Source organism: Mus pahari, chromosome 4 (assembly GCF_900095145.1).
Source record: "Mus pahari chromosome 4, PAHARI_EIJ_v1.1, whole genome shotgun sequence".
Lineage (NCBI taxonomy): Eukaryota > Metazoa > Chordata > Mammalia > Rodentia > Muridae > Mus > Mus pahari.
The window spans coordinates 86,171,021-86,193,692 of record NC_034593.1 but is presented as its reverse complement, the minus strand read 5'-3'; the positions used below and the strand labels follow the sequence as shown (position 1 = coordinate 86,193,692).

General features: G+C 47.7%; 2 pseudogenes; one reads left to right on the top strand and one right to left on the bottom strand.

Moving 5' to 3' along the window:
* Positions 1-4,445: 4,445 nt before the first annotated feature.
* Positions 4,446-5,022, bottom strand: LOC110320968 (annotated as a pseudogene).
* The window catches only part of LOC110320845, a 19,144-nt pseudogene continuing 1,492 nt past the window's right edge, over positions 5,021-22,672 (top strand).

Sequence of the window (22,672 nt, the reverse complement as noted above, 5' to 3'; positions counted from 1 at the left end):
TCGTTCGTGGTGGCTACCCAGCAGTGTGAGGCCCTCCTGACTTACCCAGCAAGGCTGAGCCACCTATTGGCTTTCTTATGCAAGGGCTCCCTTCCCCTCCCACCAAGGATCCCAAGATAAAACTTGAATAAATGGGACCAGCTTGGTCCTCTGACTGGGATTGAGTAACTCACAGACTGGGGAGCAGCTGACCCTGTGGAAGGACTGAACTCAGAATGAAACTGGCTCATGATGGAAGCTGTGTGGGAAGGAGGGGAAACCAGACCTGTGCCCAGCTTCCTTCTTCTGCCAAGCCAGGGCTCCTTTTACCCTGCCCACCTCCCTCGGCCCTCCCCATGCCGCCTGCCTGGCTTCCCCGCAGGCTCGTCCGTGGCACACTGAACTTATTTTCTAAGATTAAGTTTATTGGCGGTGATAGGAAGGAAGGCAGGCAAGATCTGAATGATTCGGGAGATAAAGGGTCATAGAGCCTCTTGCATCAGGCCAACAAGGGGTTAAAATAGAGGGTTATGTCCCCTGTCCTTGATCCTCCTGAGGTCTCACCCTTGCTGCCATGGTCCAGAGCTTTCTGGTGGAAAGAGAAAGAAGGGTAAGGGCAGACAGGCTCCGGGGGCCCAGGCTGGGGAGAGTAAGGGCTTGGGGGGAACCCCTGTTAGGACATCACCACCTTGCAAATGAGTTGGAGGGGGGGAGAGTCCTTCCAATTTAAAACATCTCAAGGAAAGGGATTCTGGGTTTCCAGGCACACATGAGTACTGGGAATGTGACCTCAGCACGTTCTCTAACCACTGAGCCATCTCCCCAGCCTGCCAGCAGAGGGTCACTTGTCGTAGTCCCTGCCTCTCACTGTCACTAATGTTGTCACCAGTGTTTTCCCTAGATCTAGCCTGTAGCTATCTAGACACAAGTTCCGTACTTGAACCATGTAAAGTGCACAAAGTGCCACCTTACTGGGGTCCCCAGACTCTCGTGACAAAGTGAGGGAACCAGGTTCCCCTCACAAGCTCCACTTTCCATGACTCTAGCCCTGGTCTTCAGAGCCACCCATTGCCACAGATACTGAAAGCTGGGTTAAAGTTACACACTTTCTGCCTTCCCATCTTCTCATTTATCAGCATTTTCCATTTTCTCTTCTTTGTCGCCCCCACAAAATGAAGAAATAGAGAACAATAATGACACATGTGTCCTAACATGCCAGACATCTCCAGGAAAGGGACGTGCGCGCGCGTATGCGCGCGCGCGCGCGCACACACACACACACACACACACACACACACACACGGCAGACATTGGAGGAACACGACAGGTGAACTACAGTAGAAAAGCTCAGGGCTCTCGAGAGACCAAGAAAAGCCGATGCTGGACCCCTCAGCCAGCAGCAGCCCCAGCTCCCCGGTAGCTGTCCCAGCACCAGCCTCTGCGAGGGATAACCGAGCCTGGCTTTGAAAACCACAGGGACCTGGATTCAAGTTCCAGCTCTCGCTTTTTGGTTAAGAGGCCCTGGGCAAAACTGGCTTGATAAGAGTCTTGTTTTCTCCTCAGTAAACTAGAGTTGTTGACTGTAAAGCGCAGCCCGCGGTCTATGCTTGTCTGTCCACAGTGGCTTCAAAGGCTGCTGGGACGGACTACTCTAACTCAGGAGGCCAGAGCACAGCTTGAATGAGGCACAGACCACAGGGCCGATCGATCAATTGATCGATCGATCGATCGCTGCCGCTCTACTTCACATCCTTGAATGGGCCACAAGCCATGCCCGTCCCTCTCTCTGAGGAGGGCATTCGAGGTACCTCCAGGCACAAAGCTGAAGACAGCTGCAAAGAGGGAAAAGCGTGATTCCTGGTCTGCAACCATTTGGGAACTTCACACAAAGCCATGCTTCACACCAGAAAAGCAACCTAAATTCTACGCTGGTGGTGGGCGGCTGCCAGCAAGATTTCTGGTCATGTAAAAATGTTTTGAACCTAGCCACCATGCAGCAAGCCATTCTAGCTTCCTCCTGGCCCTTCTTCCTCTACCACTCCACACGCCCCGTGGTTGCACTGGGGTGACTCTCCTGCGAAGCTGCTGACAGACATTTCCAAGATGTTTAGATTCACCCTCCCTCCTGACAGCCTGGCTCCATCTTCTTACCCAAAAGAACAGGGGAGGGAAACTCCTCTGGGAGGCCCCAGGATGGGGAGGGGGGTCCAGGGCAGGGAGCTGAGCTAGGGGTGATGAATAGAGACAGGTACATTTAAGCAGGGATGCTTGGCTCATATTTCAGTGATGCCCCTCATCTCTGCCTGTTTCTCTCCGTAAGTTGTCCGGGAGGGTTTGAGGGAGATGCTGAAAGTACAACCCAAGGCTCCCTCCTTTAGGAAGATGGCTGAGGTGTTGGCCAGGCAAGCTAATGAGTTCATTTGCATATGATTTCCACAGCAGAGCTGGAAGTTGTCTAGGGTGAAAAGACAGGGGAGGGGCAGAGCACAAGTGTCTCTGACCCTCCCTCTCTGCTCCAGCCCTAAACAAACTGGTAAACCTGGGGTGGTGATCTGGGGCAACAGCCCAGTGTCCCATCCCCACCCACTGCCCTAAGCCCCCTGCCGACAGGAGCTGTACCCCACGGCTCCTTAGAAACCCACCCCGTTACTCTCTCTCTAAACCTCCCAGGCACGCAGCCCTTCTGCAGTCCTTGCTGCCTGGCTATCATTCTCTCGCCTCCCTCCCTACCCTGGGTTTCCTTTTCTGCTTTTCTCCTACCTCCTAGTCCCCCAACAACAGCAGCCAATCCCCAGCCTGCTCTAGAGCCACACCATATATGGAGAGGTTGGAAGGAAACCCGAGTAAAAGCGGGAGTGAACACACACACACACACACACACACACACAGGGTTGAGTGCTTTTCTGCACATGACCCTGTGTCTCTCTGTGTATAGCATGAGCCTCACTGTCCCCTGTCCCTGGTTCGCCCCACCCACGAAAAACCAGAGGAATGTATGTGTTCCTTCCCACCTTTATTCATGCCCCAGGAGACCATCACTCCAACTGGTTGCCTCTGACCTAGATTCCCTGCACTAATTACAATCCTAACGAGATCTAACAAACACCCAACTTAGCACAGCTGAGACCCTCAAGGTCAATTAGTGCAGTCCAGTTCCACTTGGGAAACAGGGACTGGGGTCAGGAAGTCATGTGTATGCTCCAGTCCAACTACAGCATAACTCCCTGGTTGAAGCAAGGATGAGAGGTATGTAAAAATTAGTAGGTCCGGGTTAAAAATGGGATTTTGGAGAGTTAACCAGTATGAGAAGAACATTTAGGTTGGGGAGCAGTTGGAGAATTTAGGTTCCCAGGCAGGCATAGTGGTGCATTAGGAGCCTGCGGCAGGAGAGTGGCACATTCGAGCCATGCCTGGGCTAAAGGATTACAGACTTCCCCTATGCCATTAGCACAAGGGCTGGTGCGCCTTTATGAAGAAGAGGGACTCAGAAAAGTAGCCCCAGAGCCTGGGTCTGCAGCATGGCCTCGGTAGTGACCACTGGTCCCTCCGCCTCAGTCCCCATCCTCCCTGCTGGCTTGGAAGAACTCAGAAGTCGCCCCTTTCTTTCAGAATTACTCTACTTAATCTCATTCTTGCTTTTCATTCTTCAAGTTATTAAAACTCTGAGAACAAAAAGTCCTTCCTCCTTAGTGCTGGAGAGATGGTTCAGCAGTAAAGAACACCCACTGCTCTTGCCGAGGACCTGAGTTCAGTTCCCTGCTTCCTCATCCAGGCAGCTCACAACCATCTGTTACCACAGCTCTGGGAAATCCGACGCCCTCTTCTGGCCTCCATCGGCACCTGTACTCACGTGCATATATCCATGCACAGATACATCAAAAGACTTAATTAAAAATGGTCTCAAAAGCTCTTTCCTTGTCAAATCCTTCAGGTGGCAAGACAGAGCAATGGAAGGGCTCTCCTCTCCCGTGCTAGGCTGAGCGTCTGTGGAGGTGGGAAGCAGGCAGAAAGGACCAAAGAGAGGATCCTATGTGCAGATGCTGAAGTGGACTCTGTCTCTCCCCGGCTTCCACCGGCTGAGGTGGCAAAGGGCATTACTCTGCAATGCCCTGCGTGCAGCCTGCACAGCCCTGATCCACAGACAGGGAGGGAACTCACTCTCCCTCATACCTGAGCAGCTATCAGCACCTCTACCTGGATGACCAACAGGAATCTTAAACTGCCACTCCATTTATCAAAAGGTTATTAACTGAAGCTCTTGGTGGAGCTGCTCCGAGCTCCTTTACCGGGTGGGTTTGATGCTCTCCTCATTTATTTATTTATTTATTTCCTGTTTCAAAAAGCTTTATTTTTACTTGGTCCAAGACTTGAGAGAGGCTCCAGAGTGGTTACAAAGCTGCCTAGTGGCTTGAGAGGCTCATTCAGATGGAGGTCCAGAGGCAGGCTGGTGCAGAGGAGAGGGGGAGCCCCTTGGAAGGCACAGAGGCCTCCTAGTCATGCTTGAGAGTGAGGAGCTCAAAGAGATACTCGCCCAGAGATGCCTGGGGCACGCCAGTCTGCACTGGTTGTGACCTTGCCACCCTACGGAGGTTGGTCAGGTGGCTGCCCATCTTCTTGATGAGCTTCACCTCCTTATCCAGGAAATGGCTTTCCAAGAAGTAGCAGAGATGAGGGTCTGTGTGGGCAGAACCCAGGGCATGCAGATCCAAGAGTGCCTGGTTCAGGTTCCTTTCCAGGGCCAAGGCAGCTTCCATGGCCTCCTGGGTTTTACCCCATTCATCTTGAGATGGCTTCTGTACATCCTGGAAGAGTGCACGGCCCCCATGATCGTTCTGCAACTTTAGCAGACACTCAGGCACCCTCACACTTCTCCTTGACCAATTCGCGGAAGAAGTGGCCTACGCCCTTCAGAGCCACATCATCCCGACCAAAAAAGAAGCCCATGGAGAGGTAGGTGTAGGAGGCCTGCAGGTGCAAGTTGACCAGGCAGTTCATGGCAGCTTCCACTTCGGTGGAATAATTCTGAAGAATCTGAGAGGTCATGGCTGATCCAGAGTATGAGCTAACCGGGAAGACCGTACTGGTTGATCCTAGGAGCCTAGGGAGCAAGGAGATGGTCCCGGAAGCTGCGACTGGAGAGACTTGTAAGGCGGCTGGAAGCAAAGTGGGAGTCCCTGGGTCTGTTCCGTCCAAACACTGCTGAAGCAAGACACAGATCCATGGGACCTCCAAGGCACCGCTCTTGCTCTCCCCTTTTCAAGGTAGGGCTGTTGCTTGATGTGAGTTTATCTGTGGAGGTTGCAGACCTTACTTAGTCCATAAGGGATCTTACAGTTTCTGCTCTCTCTTAAAATGCAGCTGTATATAAGAAGCCTCAGTGAGAGACCATGCTATAGAAGAGCATGAACCCGCACAGCTTCACCTGACAGCTGAAAACAGAGCAGCCAAACTAGTGAAGCCCAAAAGATGGAGGAAGCTGGCAGGATGGAAGGTGGCACACACCTTTAGATCCAGCAGGCAGGAAGAAGGGGCAGGCAGGTCTCTGTGAGTTCAAAGCCACCCAGGTCTACAGAGTGAGTTCCAGGACAAGACCTCAGGAATTAACAATGCTTGATCCCAAAGGGCCACAATCCGCAATGCACAGTAAAACAAGAAACTGGTTTGGGGAAGTAGAAGGTCGCCATCATCAAAACCTAAAACAGGAGTGGTTGCCACTGTGACCAGCTGCAGAAGCAAGCAAGAAGGGCCATGAGGACAGTTAGTAAGGCTGGGGGGAGGCAGGGAGGAAACATTGGAGACTGGAGAGAGGTTCCCATGGTGCATAGGGGTAGAATGACGGATAAAACTGTTGTCTGTGGTAACTCAACAGACAGCAAATAGACCCAATAGACTGGAGGAGTCTTCTGAGGGGATACTGCAAATGTCAGTGGGCTCTCTTGCTGCGTGTTGGTAAGATAGGACAAACGGAAATGGTTAAGGCAACCTTCGAGTTTATAAGCAAACCTGAAGGAAAACTCTGAGAGCCCTGGGAAGGTCCAGTGGAGAAAGCATTCCCCGGGGTTAGTTAAGAAGAGTGAGATGTTGGAGGGGAGCACCCAGCCAGGAACAGTGCCCACGAGGGCAGTGGAGTGAGCCGATGTACAGACCTGGTGCTGCCTCTGTCTGAGCCTGACAGGAAAGCAGCTAACAAACAAGTGTGGGGTCAGTGGCCTCTGTGGTGACTCACAAAGAGACCAGGAGAAACGATGCAAGACCAGCTCAGAGGAGCTGACCTGTCACTGAGGCAGGAGGTAAAGGAGACCGTGTGTCAGGCACGGTCAGGCACGGTCAGGCACAGTCAGGCCTCTACTGGAACCCCACAGGAAAGTAGCCCGTATGGCACTTCAGTTGGTTGAAGCCACTGAATTTTGTTTTATTTCATTATTTTGTAGTCCTGGGATTGAACCCAGGGCCTCTCCCATTCTTGGCGAGCTCTCAGCCTGTGAGCCGCACTCCCAGAACCTATTTCTCCAAGCCTGGAATCCTCCCGTCCTGTGCTGCTGGTCAGACATTTCCACTTTGCTAGTGCAGGCCCTCCCTTTTCCAGGATTCTAGATGCTCTGTAATGCTCCCATCATAGGAAACCACCTCTGGCTGTCCTTGCTGGTGTGTGAATCTGGAATCCCAACATAGCATCACCTCACATAGTCCTCTAGCCCAATATCGTAGAAATCTAGACGATTTGGGGACCTCCCTGTCTCCTGACGGAGCACGCTGTGTGTTAGCTAGTCCCTCCTTGCCTTCCTGCTGAATTATGCTGTGACTTAGTTGTGATTCCGGCAGTCAGGGGACAAGATGGGGCAGGTCTGAGGAAGCTCTTCTGTAACAGGACCAGGAAAGCCATCTATCTGTATTGTCCTGAGTGGTAGCTGAGTCTGATTTGTAACTGAGAACTAATTTTCCCATTTTAAGACAATCTCTCAATAAATCGCCTAGGTCTGATCTTTTCTGCTTCATCCCTTAAATGGCTGGAATCATAGGTATGTGCCACCATATTGGCCCCTGAAGATTTCTGACTTCCAGTATCCTCTGAACCCTTAGATGATAGAACGCTTGCCTAACATGGCTAAGACCATCAGTTCCGTCTCCAGCACCACATAAAATCAGTGTGGACGTACACACCTGTATTGTAGTCCTAGCACTCAAAGGGTGGAAGTGAGAGGGTCAGACGTTCAAGGTCATCCTCAGCTACTTAGGGAATTTGTGGCTGGTCTGGATATGTGAGACTCTTAAGGGAGCCGGGTGATTCATAGAAGACACCCACACCATGTGCTCTACCAGAGTGGTGATGACTGTGCTGTTGAGGGTCACCAGCATCCCTAAACTCTTGGTGGTATCTGCAGTCCAGAGACGGAGGTAGTAACAGGATTATTGATAAAGACTATTGACTTCCCACTCCTTGATCTGTTAGGGACGAGGAGCTACAAGACCAGTCAGGGCATCACAATTATTTATTTATTTATTTATTTATTTATTTATTTTGGCTTTTTCGAGACAGGGTTTCTCTGTACAGCCCAGGCTGTCCTGAAATTCATTTTGTAGACCAGGCTGGCCTCGAACTCAGAAATTCGCCTGCCTCTGCCTCTTGAGTGCTGGGATTAAAGGCATGAGCCACCACGCCTGGCTCCACAATTATTTCAATGGCTAGAAAAATTGAAGGACCAGTCAAGGGCTTGACTCATAGGCAGAGTTCAGCTGACTAATGGCACATGATATCCCCAGGGACAAACAGATGAGAGCACAGGCTGAGTGTGCAATCAACCCCAGCACAAGCAGGCACAAAGAAGCTGCTCACAGCTACCCTCATAAGAAGCCACCAACTCTGAAGAAACTGGACCCTTGTGCATTGTTGGTAACAATGAAGAAAAGTGTGTGATAGTTCCTTGAAAGTTAAAAAGAGCATCGCCAGGGCCTGGGGAGATGGTTCAATGGTTAAGAATACTGGCTGCTCTTCTGGAGGACCAAGGTTCAATTCCCAGCACCCACATGACAGCTCACGACTCTGTAACCCAGTCCAGATGATCTGATGCCCTCAGAGAGTAGACATGTAAGTGGTGAACAGACAGACAGACAGACAGACAGACAGGGTACCCACTCAAATAAATAGCTTTTAAACGAGAAAGAATCAGCAGGGGAGTGGTGGTGCATACCTTTAATCCCAGAAGGCAGAGGCAGGCGGATCTCTGAGTTTGAACCCAGCCCGGTCTACAGAGCAAGTTCCAGGACACAGAGAAACTCTGTCTGGAAAAACCAAGAAGGGGTGGATGGAGGAGATATTCTAGTGATCAGGGATGAGCAGATGTGTAAAATACTGTATGACAGGGCTGGGGGATGGCTCATTTGGTAAAGTACTTGCCATAGAAGCCTGGGGACCTGGGCCCAGTCCCCAGAACCCATGTAAAAGGCAGGCTTAGTTTCTGGTGCGTGCAATCTCAGCCCCAAGAAGGCAGATAGTGCCAGCCAGCATGGCTGAGGATCTTTGTCTTAAAACACAAGGTGGATGGGTGATGAGGAACAACACCCAAAGTTGACCTCGGCCTCCACCCACATGGGTGAACATGTGTGTCCACACATACGTGTACACCCACACAAAATGTGATATGAATACTTGAAGGAGAAATCCTGTCGCACGCTACAGCATGGATGAACTATTATTAAGTGAGATACACAAGTCACGAATAGGCAGATTCTCACGATTCCACTTCCATGATGTATCTAGAGTAGCCAGATTCGGAGGACAGAAAATAGAACAGTAGTTGATGGACTTGCTTATTAATGGGCTTAATTTCACTATTGCAAAGTGAAGAAGTCCTGGGGTTCCGCTGCACAGAGTCATGAATATGTGTGGCACCACAGAACCATGAGCAGTGGAGATGATAAATTCGGGGAGTTGTTTGTTTACCTCACTTAAAAACAGGATATACCTTTTTTTTTTTTTTCAGCACTGGGGATCAAATCCAGAATCTTTTTTTTTTTTTTAAGATTTATTTATTTATTATATGTAAGTACACTGTAGCTGTTTTCAGACACACCAGAAGAGGGCATCAGATCTCATTACGGATGGTTGTGAGCCACCATGTGGTTGCTGGGATTTGAACTCAGGACCTTTAGAAGAGCAGTCAGTGCTCTTAACCACTGAGCCATCTCTTCAGCCCCCAGAATCTTTTACATGCTGGGAGAGTTCTCACGTCGGATCAGCCTCAGTTTTCCAGGCCAGGTGCCTGACTCCTGGCTCTGGTTCCTAGAGGATGTACTCCCAGTAGGTGGAGACCAAGGACAGACTTCTCAATGGGAAAATATTAAGTCCTCATTTAAAAGGGGCAACTTACTGTTGTAAAATTCTAAATCTAGTGTCTTTTACACAATGCCCTGTTTAATTTTTGATCAGTTTGTCCCATTTCTCTTTTAGCGTCTGCTTTAAGTTTCCTGTTGCTGTGGAGAACCACAAGGATAAAAAGACCAACAAGCAGCTGGGGAAGAACAGGGACGGCAAACACCTTTACTATCAAATAAGAGTGTACTGAACCCCAGAGGCAGATAGGTCTCTGTGAGCTCTGGGCCAGCCTGGTCTACATAGTGAATTGCAGACCAGCCAGGACCACAGCAAAATAACTTGATTTTCAGTTTACTGTTAGACTGGGCCTAGAACTCAGTAGAAGAGCTATAGCTAGCTTGTGCAGAGCTCTGGTTTCAGGCCAGGGGCGGAGAGTAAGCTGTTTAAGTAAGTCACTATGAATTCTTTTCTTCCCACATGATACTGAAGTAAGCTTTAGTAAATGTATCTGGTAAGGAAAAGGCCATTGGGGTGCCGGGCAGTGCCATCGGCGTAGCTTACCACTGTAATCTGCGTGGCATTTTCTGAGGAGGAACTATAGCATGACAGCCTGTAATTCCCTGCAGATTAACATGCCAAGAAAATGCCAGTTATTTGTTAAACTGTGGATCTGCAATGCCCTCCACTGGGAGGGGGGGCGGATTACACATGAGTGTGTGTGTGTGTGTGTGTGTGTGTGTGTGTGTGTGTGTGTGTGTGTGTGAATAGGCATGTGTGGCTTCTTTTCCCCACTCTTTATAGAACTTAGTGTGGTCAGTAACTTTGGAGTAAACATTGCATTCATGCTGCCACCCTGCCACCAAAGCATGGTGTTAGGGGCCAGAGGGATGGCTGGAAGAATAGAGGCTCTTGCTACCAAAATGGTGGAGGGAGAGAACCAACTTTAGATGGCTGTCCTCTGACCTCCGAATAACCATCATGTACCACCTCCATGCGCACTCATGAGCACACACACATAAACACACACACACACAGACACACACACACACACATAAATATATAAATAAATAAATGTCTTTTTTTAATTAAAAGCCACACCCAGCCATGCAGTTTAAAATCCCAGCTAATTAGGAAGCCAAACAAGGCAGGAGAGTCTCAAGTTGGAGGCTTGGGCAACATAGTGATAACCTGCCTAGAAATCAACTTAAGAAGTGTGAGGGGTACAGGTCAGTGGCTAGCACACACAGGGCCCTGGCTCCATTCCCAGGACCACATATGCAGAGGGGAAAATGTCTCTGAATGGAAAGGCATTCACTCCCGCCCTGCCCTTCAGTGTTGCCATTTGTCTAACTCCTTTCTTCCAACCAGATAGAGAGCACCTCCGACAGGTGCTCGAGAAAGAAGTTCAGTGAGTGCCTGCTAGCAGTTCACCACCCTGACACTTTAAAAAGAAGACTCACGGGGCACATCAGAGCCATCAAGTGTGTTAGCAGAAGTTCTGCTGTCTGGAAGGTTGAGCCCCCGCTGAGCTGTTTCTTAGTGGTTGTTTGACATTGGACAATTCTCAATTCCTAAATCTACTTCCTCATTAAAAAAAAAAAAAAAAAAAAAAAAAAAAAGGAATTAGGAATCACTCTCATTCCCTTCCCTTGCCTCGTGCAGCTGCCATCTTGCAAACGCCAAGGCTGGTCTGAAGCCCCTGGCTCGTGACCCTCCCTGCTCTGCCTCCTGAGCACTGTGCTGACAGGCACGTGTGAGCTTCTCAGAGACAGCGGCGGCGGCGGAGTGCATCTTAAAGGACGACTGGAGAAGAGACTTGGAATTCCAAGCCAGAGCAGAGCAGGCTGAGGGCAGGGAGGGTGTGTCTCGCCTCGGCAGTCCTGAAGAGCAGCAGTCCTGAGCCAGGCTTATCAGACACAACCGCCAGGCTTATGTTTTTTCAACTGTATAATGGTGCAAAAGCAATAAGCAATCACCAAACCTTACTTTGAGTTTGGATCTTCTCCGGGGCTGTGCATTGGATATGCACTCTCGAAGCTGGACAGTGGCTACAGCTCCCAGTCAGCCCCATGACACGGGCTCTACTGGGAATGAAGACATAAGATGTGGGAGGTTATGTGACGTCGATGTGTTCTCAGCCTATTACTATGGTTCCAGTTACTGGGAATGTGACCTTATCAGTGGGGCCATCTAGGTTCTAGACATGATGGATCTGTGGCCTCTGCTACTTAATGTTTGTCTCCCCTGAGACTTGGTCCCTTATACCGGTCTCTGTTGTCTGACATGAGAATAAAATGCACCTAAGGTTTGTTTGCCAACCATGAAGAGCTGTATAATATACAGAAATCTGGGGTAAAGGAGACAGGTCAGTTGTTAAATGATTGGCATACTGAGGAAGCAGAAGCTGATGATGTGGGTGGATGCCCAGGAGCTCACTGGCCAGCCTGGCCTAACTCATTCTGCAAGCTCTAGGCCAATGAAACTCCCTGTCTCATTTGTTAAGGTGGACAGTGACTGAAAAACAGCACCATTTTGAGGTGACCAAGGTTGACCTCTGGCTTCCAAATACACACACACACACACACACACACACATACACACACAAGGCACACACATACACACACACACAAGACACACAGATACACACACACAGACACATATACATACACACACAGAGAGACACATACACANGGCACACACATACACACACACACAAGACACACAGATACACACACACAGACACATATACATACACACACAGAGAGACACATACACACACACACACATACACACACACACACACACACACACACACACTTTTTTCTGAAACAGAAACAACATGAATTCCCTAAAGGATATCCCTTTTCAGGGATGTTGAGCGAGAGGCTAATGCAGGAGCCACACTCTGGGAAAGAATAGGATATGTTTGCATCTACCAACTTTGGCTTAATAGCACTTGTCTTTCTAAACTCCATTCTGGCAAGGCTTTCCAAAAAAGTAAAATGAAACAGATCCTTTCCCATCCATTGACTCGTTAAGTCTCTAACACTTGAGCCAACTGGGAATTACTTGGTGATGGTACCCAAGATTACCCAACTGCTAACTGGCTGCATCTAAAACCAATCCTTCTGTCATCAGCAGGGAGAGGCATGATATACATAGATCACATGTATACCCTGGAAACTCCTGGGAAATGTCCTCAAACAAAGGGTTTGTGTTCCCAAATCTATTTTGTATGTATATGTGTGTTTTAAAAATACTTCATGTTTATTTTTATTTTATTTTAATTGATGTTGTGTTCTGCCTTCTTATATGTCTGTATGAGGGGGTCAGATCCCTGGAAATGGAGTTACAGACAGTCAGGAGTTACCATGTGGGTGCTGGGATTTGAACCTGAGTCCTACGGAAGAGCAGCCAGTGCTGAGCTATTTCTCCAACCCCATACTTCATGTTTCTTTTTATGGCAAGGGCTATAAACAGAGCTAACAGGTCAACTTTAGATCTGACACAGTGATGTCCAGGCATAAGAAAGAATGCATTTCTACTGAGGGCTGTGTGGTCTTCCCATCTAAGACAGCTTCCTCTCCTGGGCAGTCTTAATTGATGGACCGATTCATAAACCCCTGTAACTCCAGTTCCAAGGAATCCAATCCCCTCCTGGCCTCTGTGGGCCCCACACAAGCCTGTGCATGAGTGCATGTTCTCATGCACACACACACACACACACACACACACACACACACACTCACACACACACAGCCCCAAATGAGAAACCTCGGAACACTTGAGCTCCGCTTCTCCCAACCTAAATCCCTAGCACTGGTGGCTTTCATTGTAAATAGGAAAGAGTAGGCTTTTCAGCATGATGTGTCTGTGTTAGTTTGAATGAAAATGTCCCCATAGGCCCATAGGGAGTGGCACTATTCAGAGAAGTGGCCCTTTTGGAGTAGGCTTTGTTGGAGGAAGTGTGTTACTGGGAGTGGGCATGGTGGTTTCAGAAGCTCAAGGCAGGCCCAGGGTCTCTCTCTCTCTCTCTCTTCCTGCTGCTTACGGATCCAGATGTAAAACCCTCAACTACCGTTCCAGCACCATGTCTACCTGCAAGCTGCAATGCTTTCTACCAAGATAATAATGGACTAAACCTCTGAACTATAAGCCAACCCAAATTAAATGTTTTCCTTTGTAACAGTTGCCATGGTAGCCAGGCAGTGGTGGTGCATACCTTTAATCCCAGCACTCAGGAGGCAGAGGCAGGTGAATCTCTGAGTTCAAGGACAGCCTGGTCTACAAACGTAGTTCCAGGACAGCCAGGGCTACACGGAGAAACCGTGTCTTAAAAAACAAACAAAAATGTTGCCATGGTCATAGTGTTTCTTCACAGCAATGAACCCGTACGACAATGTCCCTCATTCACAGCCTAGGATGCTTGACAGTGACACGTACCAGACACACACTCTGATATGATGTATCTCATTTAAAGCCTTCTTCATACCTGGATTGAAGGATGCGATTTTTTTTTTTTTTTTACATATGACCACAAATAATAAAGACCAGAGATCAAGTTATCTTGTAATATCCAAACCTGCCATACTTGCCGGCCAATGAGCTCTCCCCACGAGCAGTGGCTACTGAGTATTCACTTAACACTGTTGAGGGCTGGACTGACAAATGAGGCTTTCCCTGAGGCCCTGATTTATGGAGAGGAAGGACGCTCCTTCTCTAAAACCAGGATCGTGTTTGGTGTAAGACAACTTGTGCAAGACCTCCCAGTCCCAAGCTTTCTATCTTCTCTGTCCTCTAGTCTTCTTATCTCCTGATCCTCTCTCTCGGAACTGTGTCACTGAAGAAAGGCTTGCTGGTCCAGGTCATAACACATACGTATTTGCTTGAATTTTCCTCTAACAGCCACAAGGCAACTTCTACCAGTCAAATACCACCAATGGCTGGCTCTCCTTTCAGAGTCTGATGTTCTATGTAAAGCTCCCTTTAGAGCAGTGGCTCTCAGCCTTCCTACTGCTGCGACCCTTTAATACAGCTCCTCATGCTGCCGTGGCCCCCCAACCATAACATTTTCCTTGCTACTTCTTAACTGTAATTTTACTGCTGAGCAGTGAGTGTCTCAACCCCAAAGGCCATTCTTCAGTGACTGGGTTCTGAGAGAGAGAAGACCAGGAGATCAGAAGACAAAGAGACTGAGGCCAGAGAAGATAGGAAAGTGTGGGATCAGGAAGTCTTGAATATTCTGTCTTCCCTGCGACCCACAGGTTGAGAACCCGTGCTTTAGCGTAAGGCACAGTACAGTGTGTTCCCAGGCTCTGAACTCTTCAAAGCACAGAGCCTCAGGCCACATTGTTTCTCAAGTCTGACACATCCTAAAATCTCTACTAATACCCGAGCGGTAACTGTGCTTCCCCAGCCTTTATCAGATCACTGTATATTCCCTAGGAAGACGGCTCTGAGTCTCTGGATGGCTCAGCGACTGCACTGATGCCGATTTAATAACTTTAAATCTTGAGAAAGCTGTTCTTTGGATAGATTTAAATCTCTCCAGATGAATCTTCAAGAAAACCAAGGAACCAGCAGAATTGGTTTAAAGCGTCGCCTTCCCCTCCACTGTTGCGTTTCTCGCTGCCTAGGCCCAGACATCAGTTCTCACAAGTGCAGAGTCGTGGACCCCAGCTTCCACGCAGTTAAGTCCAGTGAGCGTGGGAACCATCGCTTGACCCCCAAAGGCGCAAGACAAACAAAAGCAAATACCTTTTGAGAATTTCGTTTGAAGCACCCAGTGTAACGGAGGGCGGGGGGGGGTGATTTCTGAGATTAGGGGGTGTTGGGGGTGCAGACCTGTGGAGAGCGGTTTCGGAAGGGCGCCGCATACCAGACAATGAGCTACAAGAGCCTCGGGCTGTGGCCTCAATGAGGCCTTTCAGCAGCCCCACACTGCCTCGCTTGTTCCCCTAGAGGGGCGCTTTCTGGAAGCTAAGACCTCAGCTGGCAAGAGCAGGGACCCCTGTGCCATTTGTCTGTCAACTTCTTTAGAAGGCGAAGCCTCCCGTACAGCTGTCTCGCTTCGCATTTCCTTTCTGCGCTTGGATGCCCGTGGTGACAGACGGAGGCTGCGGCGGCGAGGGGCCCTGTGGTGAAACCCGCGAGGAAAGAAAAAGTCTAAAGTGCCCCAGGTCCCCGCTTGCGGCTGTTGGAGAAAGCTTTGCCCCTCAGAGAAACCAGCACTAATTAAGAGGGAGAAAGGAAAAGCTAAGCCAGGTCTCAGTACTGGAAATCAATAGGATGCTCCCCAGATCCTAGAAGCACCAAACTTCAAAACCAAGTAAGAAGCGCCTGTGGTCCACCCGCCCTTTCCAAATTAACAACACCCTTTCCAAAATTTAAACATAGGAATCTTTTAGAGGGTGAATTTCACCTCAACCACTTAATTTTTAAAAATCTTTTCACCTTTAACCAAGTCTGTTGACATTACTACCCGAAATGATCGAGACTGACAAATTATCTCTACATGCAGTTTCCCCAAAATTTGATTTTTGTTTTTTGAGGGTTTTTTTTTTTCTTGTCTTATTACCCTTCTTGAGCACGCCCCACATAGTTTTTACAGAGACTGTATCTCCGTGCTTCCTATAACGGCTTAGTAAGAGCGAGCACAGATCTCTAACAGTCCGGAAGACGTCAGCACGCCTAAGAAGAACTGAAACTCAATGTTTTCCACAAACAGCAAGTTTTAAAAATTAGACTTGAATGTTGAAAATAAGCACCTTAGGGGGTGTTATTTTAAAAGCACGCCAAGGTTTGACTTTTTTGTTTGTTTGATTGGGGGGAGAGGTAAAGACAATCACTTTCATGTAACCAGCGCTGACTCTAAGTTACTTTGTAACTGAGGATGATCTGAACTCATGTTCTCAGGAATCACAGCACACAATACCAGTTCTGGCTAACACTGTTTCTTTAAGAAAGAAGAAAAAAGTAATAGTTTGATGAATTCTAATGATTTAGTGGAAAAAAATAAGCTATAGTACTAAAATGTGATATAAAAATAATCAAATAGGAGCCGGGTGTGGTGGCACACGCCTTTAATCCCAGCACTTGGGAGGCAGAGGCAGGCGGATTTCTGAGTTCGAGGCCAGCCTGGTCTACAAAGTGAGTTCCAGGACAGCCAGGGCTGTACAGAGAAACCCTGCTTCGAAAAACAAAACAAAACAAAACAAAACAAAACAAAACAAAACAAAAAAAGTCAAATAGATTATCATAAAATGAGAAAGTGCTCATCCTTAATAATAATAATAACCACATAATTTATTATAAAACAATAATATCTTTTGCATCTAATTTAGTTTTCTAACTAAATGTGACAACCAGGAAATGGACTTGACCATGCACTGTGGTAAGAGTTTAAATGAAAATGTACAATCTTCTATCAAGCAATCTACTGAGACACATTAAGAGCTGTATTGAGGCTAGAAGGATGGTTCAGTGGTTAAGAGCATATACTACCTTTTCGGAGGACTTGGGTTGAGCTCCCAGCACCCACAGAGAGCCTCTGACCTGGGGACCCAACACCTTCTGGCCTCCTAGGGAGAGAGCACTCACATCCACAGACACATACAGACACAGACACATAAATGAAGATTAATCTTTAAAAAAAAAAAAAAATCCCTGGGGGTGGTGGTGCCTGCCCTTACTCCAGCACTTGGGAGGTAGAGGCAAGTGAGTCTCTGTGAGTTCGAGGCCAGCCTGGTCTACTAAGCGAGTTCCAGGACAAACAGCCAGTGCTACACAGAGAAACCCTGTCTTGAAAAAAAAAAAAAAAAAAAAAAAAAGTATCAAGCAACTCCTTCACTTGCAGGAACCAGACCTGAGGAGGAAACTCTTGAATATGAAATAGTTTTTGAAGAAAGACGGGTACTGAAGCAGCAGATATGAGAAAATGGATGGTCTAAATTTGGGGAATATTGAACAAATTATGACACCATTGTGGCCATGTGGGCATTTTAAGTAATTGTGATCATTTAAAACAACTGTCCGTTGTTTTAAGAGAAAAAAATCAAAATAAATAACTATATTCCATGATCACAAATATCTTTTAAGTGTTTCTGAAAGAACTGGAAGGAGCTACACACGAAGGGTTGTCTTAGCCTGAGGGTCTAGCACGGCAGGTAGAGTGCTCACCTCAGATCTGTGAGGCAAGGGTTTCCGCCTCAGCACCAAGAGCAACAGTTGTCTTTAGGATTGTGGATCAAGTTTTGCTGTTGTTGCTTTGCTCTGCTCTGCTTTGCTTTGCTTGGTTTTTGGAGACAGGGTTTCTCTGTACAGCCCTGGCTGGCCTAGAACTCACTCTGTAGACCAGGCTGGCCTCGAACTCACAGAGATCACCTGCCTCTGCCTCCCAAGCTCTGGGGTTAGAGGTGTGCAGGAGTCAGTTCTCACCTTCCACCAAGAGGGTCTTGAAGGTCAGATTCAGATTACAGAATTACTTGGACAGGAGCACATTTACCCACTGAGCCAGACGGCCCTCCTAAAACATTTCTTACATGTGGCAAGTACAAATCTTTTACATGGGGCTGGCGAAACAGCTCACTTAGCAAAGTGTTTGTAGTGCAAACACGTGGATCAAAGTTTGAATCCCCAGCACCTCTGTAAAAAGCCCAATATGGACAGCTGGAGAGGTGGCTCCCTGGCTAAGAATATTTGTTGCTCTTGCAGAGGACCCAGATTTGATTTCCAACACATACATGGTGATTCACCACCGTTTGGAACTCCAGTTCCAGGGCATTCAATGCTGTCTTCTGACTTCTGTGGGCACCAAACATGTATGTGGGTGCATATACATACACACAGACAGGCAAAACACCCTTACAGGTAAAAAGAAAAAGAAAACACCCGATATAGAAACCTGCCATAGTCCCAGCACTAGGGAGGTGCAGACAGGCAGGTCCCTGGGGCTCAATAGCTGGTCAGCTCGATGAGTACAGAACCTCAGGTTCAGAAAGAGACTCTGTCTCAAAAAACAAACAAACAAACAAACAAAGAAACAGTGGGGGTTGGGGGGGAGTCCAATAATAGAACATTTGCCAAGCATGTGTTAGGCCCTAAGTCCAATTCCCAGCACCACAGGGTTTCTCTGTGTAGCCCTGGCTGTCCCAGAATTCTCTCTACGGGCCAGGCTGGCCTCGAACTCACAGAAGATTCTGCTTCCCTAGTGCTGGGATTAAATGCCTGCATGACCACCACCAGGCTAGAAATATAAATTTTAAAAAGGTCAGACTGGAAGAATTCATAAAACAGATCCCTTCCAAACAGTTTGGGTTTAAATCTCTGCCCTGCCATGACTAGTCTTGTGGCCTTGGCAACTCACTTAAACAAGTTTCCTCGTTCGTGAAAGTGGACCGAGTACCAGTACCTCCCTCAGCGAGAGTCGCGTGAGTAAATAAGTCTACACAGGCCACTTAGGACAGTGCCTGGCTCCTGCCTGCCAAGTCATGACAGTGTCATTATCACCGAGCATGCGAGCAAAGCCACTGGCTGTTTATTGTATAAAATGCTTAGACGGGTGTTCTCCGTATGTTACGTATAGCATTGCTTATTATGAAATTATTTCAAACGTTCACCCTAGTGAGCGTCTAAACACCTAAAGAACACCTAATAACGTTCTAATGGTCTGACAAGAACGTCTTGAGCTTCCATTACGTGCTAGAGACAGGCACTGTATGAGGAGAAGTTAGAAAATACCATCCTCTATGTCGTGTTCTGGGAGAAAGATCGATGGTGGTCGACATAGTTATCCGTTTCTACATTTCCTGTGGCTCGGTGTGCCCAGAGACTGCCCTTGAGCTCTCTGCCCAGCCTCTGCTGATTACAGGCATGCACGGCCTTTAGAGTAAGACAAGGATTCGTGGTAGCCCGTTATTTGCCTGCTGTCTCTCCCACTCCAGATGTTCTTTCCAGAAGAGAGAAACCTAACACATCTCTGTCGGTGCTGCAGCAGCCGATGCCCACCTGGAGGAGGGGGAGCCACATCAAAGACTTTTATTGGTCATCTCTTGAAACAAATGATTCAAGATTCAAGCTAAGATTCAGAGAATTATTTTTACGTCTGTTCAATAGTTTTTTTAAAAAACACTTTGATGCTGTAGATTATAGGATTTTGCATTTTTTGAAAGTATTTTTTTTTAAGATTTATTTATTGTATGTTAGTTAGTACACTGTTGCTATCTTCAGACACACCAGAAGAGGGCATTGGATCCCCATTACAGATGGTTGTGAGCCACCATGTAGTTGCTGGGAATTGAACTCAGGACCTCTGGAAGAGCAGTCAGTGCTCTTAACTGCTGAGCCATCTCTCTAGCCCAGGACTTTGCATTTTTAAATTCAGACTCAGTTAATAAAACAGTAAAAAAAATATGGACCATCCAGCAATCACCTTCCTATGTGTAGATCAGGAGAGCAAGCCTGAGCTCTGAAGGGTCCGATGGGCCACCTGCTCTGTGGCAATAACCCACAAGGCCCACACACCCGTGGGACTACCCACCCAGCAGCATCTTATTTATTTGGACACTGAAATTTGAATTTTTGTATCAAAATATTAAAAATAGTATTTCATGCCCCAATACTAGTTTTTTATTAGATATTTTCTTTACTAATATTTCAAATGTTATCCCCTTTCCTAGTTTCCTCTCCGAAAATTCCCTATCCCCTCCCACTGTTCCCCAACCCACCCACTCCCATTCCTAGTCCTGGCATTCCCCTATACTGGGGCATAGAACCTTCACAAGAGCTAGGGCCTCTCCTCCCATTGATGACAGACTAGGCCATCCTCTGCTACATATAAAGCTAGAGCCACCAGTCCCACCATGTGTTTTCTTTGATTGGTGATTTACCCAGGGAGCTCTGGGGTTACTGATTAGTTCATATTATTGTTCCTCCTAGGGGGCTACAAACCCCTTCAGCTCCCTGGGTATTTCTCTGGCTCCTTCATTGGGGACCTTGTGCTCCGTCCAATGGATGACTGTGAGCATCAACTTCTGTATTTGCCAGGCACTGGCAGAGCCTCTCGGGAGACAGCTATACCAGGCTCCTGTCAGCAAGCTCTTGTTGGCATCTGCCATAGTGTCTGGGTTTGGTGGTTGTTTATGGGATGGATCCCCAAGTTGGGGAGTCTCTGGATGGTCCTTCCTTCAGTCTCTGCTCCAATACTAGTTTTACATCACAAAAAAAAAATATTTTTTTAAGCCATTGAGAAATGTAAAAGACATTTCACAAAAATAGTTGAGGACCCAAGGGCCAAAGCCTGGGCATATTTGCATAGTAGCAAATATGCAAATACCAAAAATGGTGGTAGGCAATCAGCAAAGCTATGTGTATCGACACAGGTAAATCTTACAAGCCAAAGTCTACGGGGACACACATTATAGAACAAGTATGAGGCCACTTACGTAAGGTTTTAAAATGTGCACAAATTCTATGTTACTGTGTATATTTAACATACATACTACAAGGAGAAAAACACATATGGAAATGTTCCACATCAAACCCATCAATCTGGGGACCACAGCAGCAGGTGACAAGAAGAGCTCTATGCTACTGGAGAAGCGGAATCTGAGGCACAGAGGTTAGGAGATGAGGGGCTTCCATCGGGTTGCTGAGAGGTTAAGTTGAATGTCAATTATGGGAATCCGTCCTCAGAATCTTGTGCTACATCTTAAGTCTTTACTAATAAGGAAAAGGAAATATATTGTTAACGTGGAGAAGAACTGTTTTTTGTGTTTATTAATTTGGGTGGATGCCTTGTGCTTCAGTGCCCTTGAGGAGGTCAGAGGACAACCTGCAGGAGGACCCTCCATCTCTCCTTCCATCGTGTGGGTCCTAGGACTGAGCTCAGTTGGTCGGGCGCATCAGCCAGCACCTTTACCTGCTGAGCCATCTTGTCAACCCAAGAGACTGATCTGTAATTTATAAATCCAAGCCTATCCTGTCTCAAAAGAGAAAAGAAAAACTTCCCTGTTCAGTTATGGACCTGATACTAAAAGAAAAAAGCAATTGTTTTATTTTTTTAAAGTTGGACGGGACCTGAGGAGGACTTGCTGGGCACCCGCTTACAGTGAAGGGCTTCAAGCGACAAGCTGGTTTAGATTGATTTTATTGTTTATGTGTTTTGCCTGCCTGTATGTCTGTGCACTGCATGTGTGGTTAGAAGAAGCCACAGAGGTCAGAAGACTGCATGGGATGCCCTGGGACTGGAGTTACAGGCAGTTGTGAGACCAGTCTGCTTGCTGGAGACCAAACTTGGATCCTCTGTGAAAGGTTTTTATTCACCAGCCTTGAGCGCTGCCTGCCCAATTGGATCCTGCTCCAGATGTGACTTCGCAGTTTTGCAGGGATGCAGATAGCCCAGGAACCTGCCTCCCACCACCTGCTCAGAGGAGGTGCCAATGACGTGGGTGTTCCTGTGTGTGAAATCCAGTGAGATCCTCCCCTTCCTTTGGCAAAAGCTCCCAAGACATCATTAGAGGAAGAAAAAGAAAAAGAAACCACTGGCTCTGCCCCTCCTGGCTTCAGATGCAGTACCTGTTAAGACTGGTTTGGATTTACATCTATTTCATAGTTCTTTAACCATTTCCCCGTCAGTCACTTTTTCTGCCAAGACCCCACCACCAGCACAGAAATTACAACTTTTGAGCAGGGAGTGCCCTCTAGTGTTGTACTTTAATAATTAAAAACTTAAATGTTCCCCCTCCCCCCCCCCACTTTATCTAATCTCAAAGCAAAGAGAAAGTCTGCCAAAAATCAAATCACACCTTCCTAACCCATCCCCCACCCCCACCCCAGCTTCACAGAACTGACATTTAGGACTTGATGTTGCCACAGGCAGTCTTGTCTGTTGTGGGATGTTTAGCAGCAACTCTGGTATCTACCCCCAGGTGCCACTGAGGCCAGGTGTGACAACCAAAATATCTAGAGACATATCACTAACGGTCCCCAGGGAGCAAGTCACCCTGGGAAACCACTGCAGCTACAGAGGTACAGGCTAGGACGCAGCTTGCTCTTCTGGCCAAATAGGAGCGGGGGGAGGGGGAAGGGGACTCATGTATGTTATGCAGACACATGGCTTCTTTTGTTTTTAATTTTTTATGTGTCTAGGTGTACTGCCTATATCTGTGTACAACGTACGTGCGGTGCTCTGGGAGACCATAAGGGAGTGGTGAATCTTCTGGAAATGGAATTACAGTCGGCTGTGAGCTCTCACACAGGTCCTAGAAACTGACCATGGATCCTCTGCAGGAGCCGTCAAAGCTCTTAACCATTGGGGGGGGGACATCTCTCCAGCACCATCCACCTCTTTTGGGGGGCTTGGGGTTTTGGGGTTTTTTTTTT